This window comes from Bombina bombina, chromosome 12 (genome assembly GCF_027579735.1).
Source record: "Bombina bombina isolate aBomBom1 chromosome 12, aBomBom1.pri, whole genome shotgun sequence".
In the NCBI taxonomy this organism is placed as follows: Eukaryota; Metazoa; Chordata; class Amphibia; order Anura; family Bombinatoridae; genus Bombina; species Bombina bombina.
The window spans coordinates 122,031,898-122,047,591 of NC_069510.1; positions in this window are offsets into that span (position 1 = coordinate 122,031,898).

The following is a 15,694-nucleotide window of genomic DNA, read 5'->3' on the forward strand; positions in this document are numbered from 1 at the left end:
CTTTGACATGATACAATAGAATTATATTACTTAAACACTTCAACCACAAGACACTCTTGGCCCTTCTTATCACTTAGGCGTTTTCTCTCTGGAGGTGATCAAACAATAGAATGCTTAGCACTAATTAAATTATAGCTGGAGCCAGCAACTTGTGTTTAGAAAATAGTTTCTTAAAGCTAAACACAGTTAACTCCTTCAGTCCTGACAGAAGGGTCTGTCACATAGCTCCCCCCTTGTGGAACACTCACACCCTGTACCCATCCTGTATTTATGGATACAGGGTGACATAGACATAAGACAGAGTTATGGAAGTACATGGGGTGTCCAGCATATAAAATTCCATATTAATATGCAGTCTCTGGGTATCCTTAAGCCCATGTACCTCCAGCCCAAAGAATGTTCCATAACAGGCCCTCCAAGGCACAGTGGCGAGATGGGTCTCGTCACAAAATATATATATATATATATATATATACACACACACACAGTCGTATATAAAAGTTTAGGCACACCTGACAATGTCCATGAGTTTCATTTATAAGTTAAGTTCTTCTCTGTGAAAGACACATGTTGAGCAAAACGAGGCTGCTTCTTGGGTGGTAACTAGCCATAGAGCAAGCTATTATGCTATTGTTCGTTCCCAGGTTGAGCGCTTCTCTTTTTTTATTTATGCAAATTATGACACTTAGGGAAGTCTCCCTAAGTGTGATGCAAGAATCCAGACATGGACCTGTTGCTCAGTGTGCCTAGAGGGATATGGCTGCACCTCACTGACGAGGCCCACAATAGGCCGAAATGTACGTCTGAGCTTTTGCTGTTTCTCTCGTTCAGAGAGGGATTGCCTAGTATTTCGGGGCTGGACTGTACTGTGAAGTCAAGATCAGATTGATATGTTTCAGGAAAGTTCTCTGTGAAAGACATATGTTGAGCAAAATGAGGCTGCTTCTTGGGTGGTAACTAACCATATAACAAGCTATTATTCTATTGTTTGTTCCCAGGTTGAGCGCTCTCCTATATATATATATATATATATATATATATACATACATACATACATACATATATATACACACACACAGTCATATGCAAAAGTTTAGGCACCCCTGACAATTTCCATGATTTTCATTTATAAATAATTGGGTGTTTGGATCAGCAATTTCATTTTGATCTATCAAATAACTGAAGGACACAGTAATATTTCAGTAGTTAAATGAGGTTTATTGGATTAACTGAAAATGGGCTATATGCATTAAAACAAATTAGACAGGTGCATACATTTGGGCACCCTTGTCATTTTGTTGATTTGAATACCTGTAACTATCTAGCACTGATTATTGGAACACACAATTGGTTTGGTGAGCCCATTAAGCCTTGAACTTCATAGACAGGTGCATCCAATCATGTGAAAAGTTAGTTAAGGTGGCCAATTGCAAATTGTTGTTCTCCTTGACTCTCATCTGAAGAGTGGCAACATGGGGGCCTCATAACAACTCTCAAATGAACTGAAAACAAAGATTGTTCAATATTATGGTTTAGGGGAAGGCTACAAAAGGCTATCACAGGGATTTAAGCTGTCGGTGTCCACTGTGAGGAACATAGTGAGGAAATGGAAGACCACAGGCACAGTTCTTGTTAAGGCCTGTCAGGATATCTGAGTATTATTAAATAAAAAAAATTATATATATATATATATGTATATTTATCTACACATAGATATATGATAAGACCAAGAACTCATTTTATTTGTAAAACGGTCTGTAAAACAGCCCCCTCTCGTTCTGGAACACAAACAAGGGAATTGCTTTCAAAGGTTTCCTGCCTAAGGTGTGAAGTTAAAGCTCCTATCAGATCGCAAACTAGAATGTCCAAATTACCCATTTCAAAGGAGGCCTGGGTAGAGAATTTTTCCTTATCTAAAAAAAAGCCAGGCGCTCCATCTGCAAGAACAAGGAAATACACAGGCTTGTTCAGAGAATCCAGCTGTCCTCATCTAAGTGCTAAATTGTCCCTGTTGAGATCTGATACACATTCTCAATTGAGAAGACATCTGAACTCAAGTTACCTACAGCACATGAGAAACGAGATCTCAGATAAAGAAATTGTGTCTAAATCCTCATAATAATTTAAAATACACAGATCATATTAAAAACATCTCTCTCTCTCTCTCTCTCTCTCTCTCTCTCTCTCTCTCTCTCTCTCTCTCTCTCTCTCTCTCTCTCTCTCTCTCTCTCTCTCTCTCTCTCTCTCTCTATATATATATATATATATATATATATATATATATATATATATATGAAACGGTAACATATTAGATAAATATTTGCTGAGCTTGATAAATACTGCAAATAGATCTATAAATGTTTGACATTTTTAACAACACTGTTTCTTTCATTTCAGACCAACATCTGATGTTTCATGCATTCAAAAATTATTAGGAATGTGAAATATGCTGTGTTTGTATGAATATATGTCAGGATTTTAAATGCTATGATTTTGGGGGAGAGCAAATAATTGATAGTGTAATTGTTTATCAATATGATCACTAGAAACATACTGGTGTTTCATATTGGAATGATCAGGAGAGATGACAAAATATGATCCATGTGACTTGTTGATGCTGGGAATTATATTATGTTGAATATAAATAATATAAGGAGATATTTGGAATGTAGCAAAAATGAATGGTAAGACTATATTGCTGGTTGTCTGCTGCCCCCTAGGGGATTAAAACTGGTATGACAACCAAATGAATTATCTATTAGAACACATGCAAATCCAAATAGCCAATCAAATGTTTCAACTCTAAGTGCGGACCAGGGACAAGCTCCGTTAGGGCCAATCCAAGACAAGCACCATGGGGCATAACCAAAAACAGATCACCAATGATTAGATATAAAGGAAGCTGAATGCAAGGAGGAGGACAGTCTTTTGGTGTCTGCTAAAACTTGTGATTGAATAACTGGCTGCCATACTTGGGACACAATCATTTTAAGCAAAAAGCTGAGACTTCTTGATCTGTTCAATAACTTTTCTTCAGATATGAGGTGATCTGAAAATACTTGGAAAAGATTGGAATACTAAATTGTCTCATGTTGGTGATGTATGACTGTTATTTATCTTTAATATTTTAGACAATGGTATTTTAAGACTATAGTCAAATTGCATTTAGTAATTTTAAAAGGGTACTTTGTATTTTAGCTTGCATTCATAATCTTGTGTGGTTTAAAACTAATCTTTTGTTTGGCAAGTAATTTATAACTGTAGCCATATAAATATATTTTAGAATTTACCTTATTACTGCTAAAGAATTTGTTTCAGCTTAGATAAATTACTGACATATTATTGATATGATATATTTGTAGTAAATAGAAATTATTGTAAAAAATATTAAAAATTAATTTTTGAAAAAATGATAAAAAAATATTAATTTTTCATATTTACAAATTAATATTTTTGAAAAAAAAAATTTCTTCTTATTGGCCAAAATTGTATTAGCCTTTTAATTTAACTAAATACTAAGCCAATATAATAATGTCTGTTACTAGAAGTGAATCATTTGAATCTGTACATAGTGTTGAAATTTGTTCCCCGAAATTACCCCTCACTCAGGTGGATGTCCTTAAGATGGACATTATAGGCTACATTAAAAAGAGGTGTGATATTGCGGGTGATTTAAATGATTATATGGATATGCTTGAAATTAAGGCTAAAAATATTGCTATTGATAATGGAAGGTGGATTGAAAAAAGTGAATTCCAAGAATTATTAAAAATTAATAAATGCAAAAATCTCAAAAAAAAAACGGGATGAACTAATACTAAAATCTTGGCCCCTGGTAATATGCATTATTGACGAAATGTCGCTATGCCTCATAGAGAAGGAATTGCAAATACAGGGGCTAGAAGATAGTATTCTAGATGTAGCCGAAATTAAAATTGATGAGTTTGCCAAAAACATGGCCACCTTACAAAAATATAATCAGAATTTAGTTGCCCAGATAGAAGATTTGCATAAGGAGCTTGCACAAAGCCAGAGAGAATTAAGTGGTTTTAAAAGATTGTATCGTCATAATGAAAACCCCTCTATTAGCAATGAGGATAATGCAGATAATTCTAAATCTCTTAAAGATTACATCAGCACTGAACTGCAGAAATTTAGTGAAGAATTTAAACAAGTGAAATACATTTCTCAAATAGACAGTCACCTCATGTTTTAAATTCAGGGAACTGCTATATCTCAACTACGGAGGGGGAGGAAAGCTCTAGTAGTGAGTCAGAGGGCGGAGCTAGCTACCCAAATAACCCATAATACTAATATGCGTAAGGGTTCTCCCCATAGTAAAAGGGAAGATAGGGAATGCTCCAACCCCAAAAATAAAGCTCCTAGGAAAGCCCGAGATACGTCTAATGTGTTATATGACATCCCAAAAATAATTAAATTTTTACGTTATGCAGTACCTAAGTTCTCCAACAAGGGAACCAATTCTATAATTGACCACTTAGAGGCCTTTGAAAATGCTTTTTCCATAATGAATGTCACAAGCGAGCAGTCAAAAATTGACTTTCTGCCCTGGGTATTTGAAGGTAAATATCACAAATTCTTTGCTTCACTAAAGGATATGGATATTCATTCCTGCAGCAAAAATAGTTGTATACGGTTTAAAATGTAGTGCGAATCAAAGCCCTATAGAATTCCTTTCTGTACTGAAAAGTGCGTACAGTATGGATGAAGATTATCTCATATTTGAATGCTCAGAGTTTGTGAATTTATTTTTTGAAGCATTGCCCGCGCACATCAAAGTTAATTTAGCTAGAGATTTTTATGAGCACTGCTCATTGGACTGGCTGATCAAAGAGAGTACATAGTTATACTCTATTCAGCAGTCCGGTGAACAGGTGGTTAAAAGGGAACCAAAGCCCAACCCCAAAATTGTGGCAGAAACTAGGGTGTCACCTAGCCCCCTCATTTTGGAGTCTAAAAAGAAAACCTATGCGGAGATGGCCCAAGAAAACGGGCCATCCCCACGAGGTTTTAACTCTGCCCCTCCCCCAACACGGGCTGAGGCGCAGAGAGATTATGCTCAAGCTGGGGGACATACCCAGGAAAATAATTATCCCGAAAGAGATGAATGCCCACAAAATAATTGGACTCCCCGTAAAAATAAATACCAAAAGTGGCGAAAATACTCTCAGGGTAACCAGACACCCCAAGTAAATAGTGCTCCCCAAAATACTAATGCTGATCAAGTTGAACCCAAAAGACAACCATGTCAAAATAGGAGAAATAGCTATGATTCTGAGGGATCCCGAGGATCCAGGACTCAATACCCTGGGACATCAAAAAATCGGACCATGGGTAAAGATAGCTTGAGCTTGTCCATTCAAGTGGGCCAACTCAGCACACATCAGAGATCAGCATGATCTCTGATGAAGCGCATGTGCCCATGCGCGAAACGCGTAAGATAGGAGCTTACCTGTGTCTGACGATAAGCCTGCTCCTAATAAATACTCTATTTCATCTACCTTGAAGACTCTGCATTCTTTTTCCTCTTTTCACAAGTTAGTCAGTTATGTACACTGTTTGCTAATATGAGTCAAGCTTTTACGGCTCAGCAACCTAAAAAACCTTTTTTAGGGGTACAGCCAGTGGCCAACAGTGGGCCACAGGCACAGTCATAAATACTGCAGTATTAACTGAAAGAGGGGGGAGAGAGATACCAAATGAAATAATAAATGTCAATATTGTTACTAATCATATTCTCTCCCCACAGACCGGAAACGGATGATTTAGCTGTGAAGACGAGCAACCTCAGCCTGAAAGCCCTAACAAAGCTCTTCCTTTGCAGCATTCTCTTAACCTTATTTCCACAGATGCAGTACACAGGAACCCAATCGATCCTATTACAAAGGGATGGACTGGTGAGCATGAAAATTCTCCTGCATCACGTAACACGGCGGATTCAGGTAATATGTGGCGAAGCCCACCATTATGTAATCATGCCAATTTTATGTGTGTAATAGTAGAAACTGCAGGGAGATATAATATATTAGCCGAGCTCCAGGATTCAGTCTCCAACCCTATCATGGGATTAATTGATACTGGGTCTCAGGCAACTATTTTATCCCACAGGTACTACACACAGCTAAATGAGCTAACACCCCACAAACCTAAAATAAAAGAATTTGATGGTTCACTAATAGGTGTTGGGGGTGACCCTCTAAAAGTCTACGGTACTGCATGGTTAAAATTGAGGCTGGGGAACAGGGTCATAAGACACCCTGTCATTATAGTGGATCTGCCATCTGATCGTTTAATCATTGGTAGTGATCTCCTGAAGCGATTAATCACCATAATTGATTGCATAAATAATGTAATTTGGTCACAAGTAAAAAGGCCCATTAATTATGAGCAATCCAGTATATCTGGCACCCAACATAACTGTCCCGTGGTGGAAGAGAAACCAGATGCTGTGGAGATTCATTTCAGGAATAACTCTGTACCTGAAATCACTATCTTACAAATAAACGATCAGACTCCTTTAAGTGGTTCTGATGGTAATACTGTAAAAATTTTCCTGGAAAGATAGCGAATATTTCCTTAGATTAACCTTGTCTCTCCACAAGGGGGATCATAAAATCCCTAAAGGGGGAGGCCACGTTCAATACCTCGCAGGAATTGAGAGAGTTAAAGAGGATCTATTTATCCCTATACAAGTGCATGACCTTGGTAAAACCAAATATGCTAAATTGAACTTAAAACAGGAAGCTAGCTATATAAGCGAAGGCTTAACGCAGATCGCTGAACCTTAAGTGATTAAATATCTTTCTCCCCAAGACCACTGTGTCCACGGCCTGGATGACAGGTCTGAAAGCTATAATGTCACAGCTAAATGTTTATTATCTATCTCTATAGGTAATAAATCAGCGAAGCACCCGTTTTTAGTTTTAAATACTCCCATAATCAAATATACATTGGCAATGATCTCTTACATAGATATGCCATCCAAATAGATTTGATTAACCTTTGCCTCTGGAGCAGGTTAAAGGGGGACCCTGAAGTATCTCAGGATGAAAACGCAGCCCTGAAATCAAACCAGCAAATGCCATATGCTGTGAATATGCAGGTGTCTAACGATGTTATAATTCCTGCTGGGGCTGATAAATTCCTCTTATCCTTACAGGTAAGAGGTCAGAAATTAAAAACTTCTAAAAAAACACTAATTTGCCTCTCCCATAGAATGCAAAATCTGGGTATAACAATGACTCATACTCCTATGGTAAATATTGGAACTATTCCAATACCTGTTATTGTACATAACATGACTCCACAGGATATAGTAACAAGGGAAGAGAAAAATGGATAGTAATAGAGCACTCAAAATAACATGTAGTAATACATATAGCACAGTGGAGGCTGTCCAAGACGAGTTAAATAATAAAACTTAACGTTTAATAGTTAAAGTAAAAGATAGATACAAACTATCCATGTGAGTGCATATAAAACTTAGATTAAAATAAAGAGCTGGCAAACCCAGGTAATAACCATACCTATGTACAGTAATCAAATAACACAGTATAAAGTCAAAATCGGTATATCATATGGAGGTTGAGACAGTAGAGAGATCTCAGGCAGGAGTGCACCCAAAACTGCTCACGGATTGCACAGAGGAAACTATCTAAAAAAGAGGATTGACCTCATACATGTATACTATTCTAAGTGCAATACTGGAGCGATGAAGGCCTGTCTGATTCTCAAGAAAACTGTCAGCTATATGGTCTAGTACACAAAACTTAAATACTACCAATTATATATTTTTTGGCTAATATAAACCTAGGATCCTGTCCCTTTGATCAAATAAGACAATCAAAATAATTTTAAATATATAATTCCAACACATTATTGTAGATAATTTAAGAGTGGTATCTATATGGCATCTCTGTAGAATATATATTTTTACATATGCATCTTATCTTAATTAACAAATAAACATATATTAATAAATACACATATCACTATTTCAGTGAAATCGTTTTTATTTATAGCATTCAATACAGGTCCTCTTAGTACTCCATAAACAAAGTAATACACTTATCTCACATTTGGTGTTATTATATGTTGTAACTTATAATTGAATCATTAATTTTTTAGATATTTAGGTATGCATTTGTTTTTGTTTCTGTTTCTTAAAAAAACAGTTTATACGTCAATGATATTTCAAACAAATGGACTCCATGTTGATACACACCCACTGGGAGTCACTTTCTAACCAATGAGGATAAGCCATATGGTATTTAAACCCTCACATAACAATAATGAGCATCTTGATAAAGGCCTGAAGGGGCTGAAACGCGTAGACCTGCTCATTTATTTACAAGTTACATTCTCATTTTATGATAGTAGGTGAGGTGCATTGAGCCACTTACATCTCAAAACGAGTGGTCACTATATGCATAATCCCTGACCCATGATCTATCTTTATATATCTGGCTAGACACAGATTCATCTACAGGTTAACGTGCTGTTAAATCTGGATTCACAGCGTCCACACCTGTGACCCGTATCCTGACCTGCTAACCGGAACTGGTAGTAGGACCTGGAGGTTCAGCCACAACAACTGCTCAGGCTGCCAACAAATACCTCGGTCCCAGCAATCTACCTCTGAGTATTTTCAAATATCTAAGGATACCTACTCTGGCTACAGATTCCAGCTAATTTTACAGCCGTCTACACTAAGTCTGGTGACTAACATTGGGATACAATTGACCGCCAAAGGTTATCTCACACGGAATAACGGTAACATTGTCAGTAAATTTTTAAACATTGTCACAAAAAGGAGATCTCCGAACTGTCTGATACTCCTGCTATTCAGCAAGGATGGGGACAATAATATATTACTGATTATATTACGAGTTATCTGTAGATTTATACAATTATTGGATATGCACTTTAGCCAGTTCTTTGAATATTAACTTGATTGTTTTTATATATCGATTGTTTTTATATTTGACGTTTACATTGCTTAACTATTGTCTGTTAAATTTGATGTCGGCATCTACATTTCATATTTCATTTTATATTTTATATTTCATATTGTGTATAAATTCATTTTTATTATACTTAATGCATCATTTTTTATTTTTATATCATTAGAATAGTACATCTATCACAAACAGATATATTGTAGTCCTTCCTTTGATCAGCAGAACCCATACACTTTTAAATTATATTCCTCAATATCTCTTATGCTGAATAGCGCTCTCCCACACCCCCTTTTTTTCTTGTACACTTTTTCGGTTTGTAGTTAGGAGGTATACAAACCTTCTGGGATTAGCCATTAGAGATCAGAGTGTTAGTATCTTTAACATCCCGTTACTATTTATGTTGGTTATTTTTTGCCTCCTCCAAATGGACTGGGGTTTAATCCCACATGTGATGGTTCGTGGTCTCTAACCACCTTATGAAAGAAAAAGGCATTAACCCAAAACAGATCGTAAATAAAATATCTTTCTCCTGTTAAGTGTAGTCAGTCCACGGGTCATCCATTACTTATGGGATTATAACTCCTCCCTAACAGGAAGTGCAAGAGGATCACCCAAGCAGAGCTGCTATATAGCTCCTCCCCTCTACGTCATATCCAGTCATTCTCTTGCACCTAACTAAAGATAGGACGTGTGAGAGGACTGTGGTGTGTTAAACTTAGTTTTTATTTCTTCAATCAAAAGTTTGTTATTTTAAACGGCACCGGAGTGTGTTGTTTGTTCTCAGGCAGCATTAGAAGAAGAATCTGCCTGAGTTTTTCTATGATCTTAGCGGTCGTAACTAAGATCCACTTGCTGTTCTCGGCCATTCTGAGGAGTGAGGTAACTTCAGAACAGGGGATAGCATGCAGGGCCCACCTGCAAGGAGGTATGTGCAGTAAATTATTTTCTAAGGAATGGAATTGACTGAGAAAATACTGCTAATACCGATGTAATGTAAGTGCAGCCTTAAATGCAGTAGTAGCGACTGGTATCAGGCTGATATGTATGTATGTATACTCTGAGGTATTTCTGGGGAATGGAATTTCACTAAGAAAATACTGTCAATATTAAAGTAATATTTGAGCCTGCACTGCAGTGAAAGCGACTAGCAGCAGGTTTATTAATAACACTTCATAATTTTCAATTTTAAAATGTTTACTGGCATGTTAATCGTTTTTTCTGAGGTACTTGGTGATAAAACTTTATGGGCATGATTTTTACCACATGGCTGTCGTTTTTTTCTGCATAAAAACAGTTTACTGAGCTTCCCCACTGTTGTAATATGAGTGGGAGGGGCCTATTTTAGCGCTTTATTGCGCAGTAAAAATTTAGTCACAGTCTTCCTATTTCTTCCTCCATGATCCAGGACGTCTCTACAGAGCCCAGGGGTCTCCAAAACTAGTTTTGAGGGAGGTAATCAGTCACAGCAGACCTGTGACAGTGTGTTTGACTGTGATAAAAACGTTTATTATTTCAACTGTTATCCGTTTTGGGTATTAAGGGGTTAATCATCCTTTTGCTGGTGGGTGCAATCCTCTGCTAACTTTATACATTTTCTGTTAAAATTTGGTTGTTTTAACATATTTGGTTCATTGTTAATTCAACTGTGTCACATTTTTATGTTTCTTAAAGGCGCAGTAGCGTTTTTTATATAGCTTGTAAATTTATTTAAAAGTTTTTTCCAAGCTTGCTAGTGTTATTGCTAGTCTGTTTAAACATGTCTGACACAGATGAATCTGTTTGTTCACTATGTTTAAAGGCCAATGTGGAGCCCAATAGAAATTTGTGCACTCAATGTATAGATGTTACTTTGAATAAAAGTCAAACTTTATATGTTAAAAAAATATCACCAGACAACGAGGGGGAAGTTATGCCGACTAACTCTCCTCACGTGTCAGTACCTTCGCCTCCCGCTCAGGAGGTGCGTGATATTGTGGCACCAAGTACATCAGGGCGGCCCATACAAATCACTTTGCAAGACATGGCTAATGTTATGACTGAAGTACTATCTAAATTGCCAGAATTAAGAGGTAAACGCGATCACTCTGGGGTAAGAACAGAGTGCGCTGATAATAGTAGAGCCATGTCTGATACTGCGTCACAATTTGCAGAACATGAGGACGGAGAGCTTCATTCTGTGGGTGACGGATCTGATCCAAGTAAACTGGATTCAGAGATTTCAAATTTTAAATTTAAGCTTGAGAACCTCCGTGTATTACTAGGGGAGGTATTAGCGGCTCTGAATGATTGTAACACGGTTGCAATTCCAGAGAAAGTATGTAGGCTAGATAAATATTTTGCGGTACCGGCGTGTACTGACGTTTTTCCTATACCTAAAAGGCTCACAGAAATTGTTAACAAGGAGTGGGATAGACCCGGTGTGCCCTTTTCACCCCCTCCTATATTTAGAAAAATGTTTCCAATAGACGACACCACACGGGACCTATGGCAGACGGTCCCTAAGGTGGAGGGAGCAGTTTCTACTCTGGCTAAGCGCACCACTATCCCGGTGGAGGATAGCTGTGCTTTTTCAGATCCAATGGATAAAAAGTTAGAGGGTTACCTTAAGAAAATGTTTGTTCAGCAAGGTTTTATATTACAACCCCTTGCATGCATCGCGCCTGTCACTGCTGCGGCGGCATTCTGGTTTGAGTCTCTGGAAGAGACGCTTAGCACAGCTCCATTGGATGAGATTATGAACAAGCTTAAAGCCTTTAAGCTAGCTAATTCATTTATTTCTGATGCCGTAGTACACTTAACCAGACTTACGGCTAAGAACTCCGGATTCGCCATTCAAGCGCGCAGAGCGCTGTGGCTTAAATCCTGGTCAGCTGATGTGACTTCTAAATCTAAATTGCTTAATATTCCTTTCAAAGGGCAGACATTATTGGGGCCCGGCTTGAAAGAAATTATCGCTGACATTACTGGAGGTAAGGGCCATGCCCTGCCTCAAGACAGGGCCAAACCAAAGGCTAAACAGTCTAATTTTCGTGCCTTTCGTAACTTCAAGGCAGGAGCAGCATCAACTTCCTCCGCTCCAAGACAGGAAGGAACTGTTGCTCGCTACAGACAGGGCTGGAAACCTAACCAGTCCTGGAACAAGGGCAAGCAGGCCAGTAAACCTGCTGCTGCCCCTAAGACAGTATGAAGTGAGGGCCCCCGATCCGGAAATGGATATAGTGGGGGGCAGACTTTCTCTCTTTGCCCAGGCTTGGGCAAGAGATGTCCAGGATCCCTGGGCGTTGGAAATCATATCTCAGGGATATCTTCTGGACTTCAAAGCTTCTCCTCCACAAGGGAGATTTCATTTTCAAGGTTATCAGCAAACCAGATAAAGAAAGAGGCATTTCTACGCTGTGTACAAGACCTCTTACTAATGGGAGTGATCCACCCAGTTCCGCGGTCGGAACACGGGCAAGGATTCTATTCAAATCTGTTTGTGGTTCCCAAAAAAGAGGGAACCTTCAGACCAATCTTGGACTTAAAGATCCTAAACAAATTCCTAAGAGTTCCATCGTTCAAAATGGAAACTATTCGAACCATCTTACCCATGATCCAAGAGGGTCAGTACATGACCACAGTGGATTTAAAGGATACCTACCTTCACATACCGATTCACAAGGATCATTACCGGTATCTAAGATTTGCCTTCCTAAACAGACATTACCAGTTTGTAGCTCTTCCCTTCGGGTTAGCTACGGCTCCAAGAATCTTTACAAAGGTTCTGGGCTCTCTTCTGGCGGTACTAAGACCGCGAGGCATAGCGGTAGCTCCGTACCTAGACGACATTCTGATACAAGCGTCAAGTTTCCAAACTGCCAAGTCTCATACAGAGTTAGTTCTGGCATTTCTAAGGTCGCATGGGTGGAAGGTGAACGTAGAAAAGAGTTCTCTATTGCCACTCACAAGAGTTCCCTTTCTAGATTCTGTAGAAATGAAAATTTACCTGACGGAGGACAGGTTATCAAAACTTCTAAATGCTTGCCGTGTCCTTCATTCCATTCAACACCCGTCAGTGGCTCAGTGCATGGAGGTAATCGGCTTAATGGTAGCGGCAATGGACATAGTACCATTTGCGCGCCTGCATCTCAGACCGCTGCAATTGTGCATGCTAAGTCAGTGGAATGGGGATTACTCAGATTTGTCCCCTCTGCTAAATCTGGATCAAGAGACCAGAGATTCTCTTCTATGGTGGCTTTCTCGGCCACATCTGTCCAAGGGGATGCCCTTCCGCAGGCCAGATTGGACGATTGTAACAACAGACGCCAGCCTTCTAGGTTGGGGCGCAGTCTGGAATTCCCTGAAGGCTCAGGGATCATGGACTCAGGAGGAGAGACTCCTTCCAATAAACATTCTGGAATTAAGAGCAATTTTCAATGCTCTTTTGGCTTGGCCTCAGTTAGCAACTCTGAGGTTCATCAGGTTTCAGTCGGACAACATCACGACTGTAACTTACATCAACCATCAAGGAGGAACAAGGAGTTCCCTAGCGATGATGGAAGTCTCAAAGATAATTCGCTGGGCAGAGTCTCACTCTTGCCACCTGTCAGCGATCCACATCCCAGGCGTGGAGAACTGGGAGGCGGATTTTCTAAGTCGCCAGACCTTTCATCCGGGGGAGTGGGAACTTCATCCGGAGGTGTTTGCCCAACTGCTTCATCATTGGGGCAAACCAGATCTGGATCTCATGGCGTCTCGCCAGAACGCCAAGCTTCCTTGTTACGGATCCAGGTCCAGGGACCCGGGAGCGGTTCTGATAAATGCTCTGACAGAACCTTGGGTCTTCAACATGGCTTATGTGTTTCCACCTTTCCCGATGCTTCCTCGATTGATTGCCAGGATCAAACAGGAGAGAGCATCGGTGATTCTAATAGCGCCTGCGTGGCCACGCAGGACCTGGTATGCAGATCTAGTGGACATGTCGTCCTGTCCACCATGGTCTCTGCCTCTGAGACAGGACCTTCTGATTCAGGGTCCTTTCAAACATCCAAATCTAATTTCTCTGAGGCTGACTGCATGGAGATTGAACGCTTGATTCTATCAAAGCGTGGATTCTCGGAGTCAGTGATTGATACCTTAATACAGGCTAGGAAACCTGTTACCAGGAAAATTTACCATAAAATATGGCGTAAATACTTATATTGGTGCGAATCCAAGAGTTACTCATGGAGTAAGGTTAGGATTCCTAGGATATTGTCTTTTCTACAAGAGGGTTTAGAAAAGGGTTTATCTGCTAGTTCGTTAAAGGGACAGATTTCAGCTCTGTCTATCCTTTTACACAAACGTCTGGCAGAAGTTCCAGACTTTCAGGCTTTTTGTCAGGCTTTGGCTAGGATTAAGCCTGTGTTTAAGACTGTTGCTCCGCCGTGGAGCTTAAACTTAGTTCTTAACGTTCTGCAAGGTGTTCCGTTTGAACCCCTTCATTCCATCGATATCAAGCTGTTATCTTGGAAAGTTCTGTTTTTAATGGCTATTTCCTCGGCTCGAAGAGTCTCTGAGTTATCGGCCTTACATTGTGATTCTCCTTATCTGATTTTTCATTCAGACAAGGTAGTTCTGCGTACTAAACCTGGGTTCTTACCTAAGTTAGTCACTAACAAGAATATCAATCAAGAGATTGTTGTTCCATCATTGTGCCCTAACCCTTCTTCAAAGAAGGAACGACTTTTGCACAATCTAGACGTCGTCCGTGCCCTGAAATTTTATTTGCAGGCAACTAAAGATTTTCGTCAAACTTCTTCCCTGTTTGTCGTTTATTCTGGACAGAGGAGAGGTCAAAAAGCTTCGGCTACCTCTCTCTCTTTTTGGCTTCGTAGTATAATACGTTTAGCCTATGAGACTGCTGGACAGCAGCCTCCTGAAAGGATTACAGCTCATTCTACTAGAGCTGTGGCTTCCACTTGGGCCTTTAAGAATGAGGCCTCTGTTGAACAGATTTGCAAGGCTGCAACTTGGTCTTCACTTCACACTTTTTAAAAATTTTACAAATTTGACACTTTTGCTTCTTCGGAGGCTGTTTTTGGGAGAAAGGTTCTACAGGCAGTGGTTCCTTCCGTGTAAAGATCCTGCCTGTCCCTCCCGTCATCCGTGTACTTTTAGCTTTTGGTATTGGTATCCCATAAGTAATGGATGACCCGTGGACTGACTACACTTAACAGGAGAAATTATAATTTATGCTTACCTGATAAATTCATTTCTCCTGTAGTGTAGTCAGTCCACGGCCCGCCCTGTTTTTACGGCAGGTCTAAATTTTAATTAAACTCCAGTCACCACTGCACCCTATAGTTTCTCCTTTCTCGTATGGTTTCGGTCGAATGACTGGATATGACGTAGAGGGGAGGAGCTATATAGCAGCTCTGCTTGGGTGATCCTCTTGCACTTCCTGTTAGGGAGGAGTTATAATCCCATAAGTAATGGATGACCCGTGGACTGACTACACTACAGGAGAAATGAATTTATCAGGTAAGCATAAATTATATTTTCCTCTTCCTCCATTCCAAGGGTTTGATGGACAGTTCTATTTAAATTTTCTTGGAAATCTCAAGACCTGTTTAAAAAATATCAAAGTTAGTTTAGTAAAATACAAAAACATATCTGAATTCTTTTATATATTAAAAACAAAACAAACAAACAAATAAAAATCAGCTTACCTCTTTCTCCATTCCAATGGTTTA